At 41.4% G+C, this 1,998-nt stretch overlaps 1 pseudogene; it reads left to right on the top strand.

Annotated features, from left to right (window-relative positions):
• Positions 1–1,286: 1,286 nt before the first annotated feature.
• Positions 1,287–1,998, top strand: part of LOC105000903 — a 1,288-nt pseudogene continuing 576 nt past the window's right edge.

The following is a 1,998-nucleotide window of genomic DNA, read 5'->3' as shown; positions in this document are numbered from 1 at the left end:
ACATTAGTGGATGTTTGTGAGATCCATCCATGCCATTGTGGGTAGCTGTAGTTTGTTTATTCTCATTGCTCTATAGGAGCGGTTCACAAACATTTTAGTCTTTAGGACCCCTTTACAGTTAAAAATTATTAAGTGGGAAGACTTTTGTTATGGTTGTGGGCTCTCCACCTCTGCCAGAACCAGAAGCTGGGGACGAGCCCTCAGATGCCGTGACTCGTCCCTAAATGTAGCCCCTCCACTGCTCATGATAGATTCCTGTGGCCTTTTAAATGATTGAATAACAATAAAAATGGATCCAAAGTGACTTCTCTACTGCAGCAGAAGATTCTTATTACCTTCCATTAATTCAATTTACTCTTTGGGAACGGACAGAATGAGTGAAGTACAGAAAACTGAAGAGAAGAAAACCTCACTTTGGAACTTTCTCCATGACTATTCTTAAACCCTGCCTTTCTACTTGTTTTAATTTTGCTGTAAATTTATAAATAGTGAAGACCAAAGAAACAGAAAAAACATTTGGGAGCTTTATACAAAGAAATTTGCCTTTAAAGCTGCTATTCTTGGAGGGAAAAGCATATCAAGTTCCTATCTTTTTTCTTTTTAACAAGGTTTCTTACGTCCTTAGATTTTGAAGGATAAGACATAAACTCATACCTGCAGACTACTTTTACAGCTTAGATTTTGAAGGATAAGACATATAAACTCATACCTGCAGACTACTTTTACAGCTGTGTAAGAATAATGAGATTTGTAAATTAAGGGCTTTGTAATGCAGATGTTTTGCTACTAGAGTTGACTACTCAAAAAATCTTTTATAGCTCTTCAATGTTTTATGTTTGATCTATCACTTCAATGACATTATTTGACCAAACAGAAGTCATTCTGTCTTTCTAAGCTATGACCTTGTTGTGAACAGTATCTGTATTTACTGTGCAAATGTCCGTGCATTATCTATTTAAGCAACATCATAGTGCCATCACTCAAGGAAGTTGAATGAGGTGAACATTGATATAGCTCTTTCCCCTTCCCCCCATTTTTTAAATGTAACAAATACTTTTTATGTTCCCCTTCCCTTTCCCCCTCCCCTTTGGGAAACGTGTCAGGAACTAGATAGTTTAAGATGAGCAATTGAGGGGACTGAGAGATTGATCCACAAAGAGCCTGGCTTCTTTGTGCTTCATCATAAGGCATTCTGGTGGCCAACCTAAATTAAGTACCCTTTTAACAACAGAATCTCATGAAAATCCAGCTGGCAACTCAAGAACTTCAGGAAGCAGGACCACAGAGGTTATACTCTGGGATCCTGGTCATGAGGTTGGATGCCTCACCTTGTTGAAAAGAGACACTGGACCTAAATGGTGCAGCATGACTTTGTTCCTGCTTGGCTAAATTTCTCAACACCACAGTCAGCTAAGTCACCTACACTGACTTTCGAAAAACATGGAGAGCACCTTCCCCAAGGAGATGGTAGATTTGGAGTAAGCCGTCGTAGACATAATTCCTCTGATGGCTTTTTCAACAATGGATCTCTTTGAATGACAGGAGGTTCTTGGCACCAGCCCTCCCTGTTCCGCCATGATTCTGTAGACTCTGGTGCCTCTAAGGGAGCATATGCTGGAATCATAGGGAACCTATCTGGTTGGCATGGCTCTTCACGAGGTTATGATGGCATGAGCCAGCATAGTAGGGGTGGCACAGGAAACCATCGCCACTGGAATGGCAGCTTCCACTCCCAGAAAGGCTGTGCCTTTCAGGAAAAGCCATCCTGCAGATATTAGGGAAGAGAATAAAGAAGGTAGAAAAGTTGCAGTTTGAAGAGGAAGACTTTGCTTCTTTGAATCCAGAAGCTGGCAAACAGAATCAGCCATGCAGACCTATTGGGACCCCTTCTGGAGTGTGGGAAAACCCACCTAGAGCCATGCAGCCCTCCAAAATGCTAGTCATCAAAAAACTTTCCAGAGAAGATCCTGCTGCTGCCTTCTCTGCTGCATTCACCTC

This window comes from Bison bison, unplaced genomic scaffold, assembly GCF_000754665.1.
Source record: "Bison bison bison isolate TAMUID 2011002044 unplaced genomic scaffold, Bison_UMD1.0 scf7180017864375, whole genome shotgun sequence".
Classification (NCBI taxonomy): domain Eukaryota; kingdom Metazoa; phylum Chordata; class Mammalia; order Artiodactyla; family Bovidae; genus Bison; species Bison bison.
This window is presented reverse-complemented; position numbering and strand designations above follow the sequence as displayed.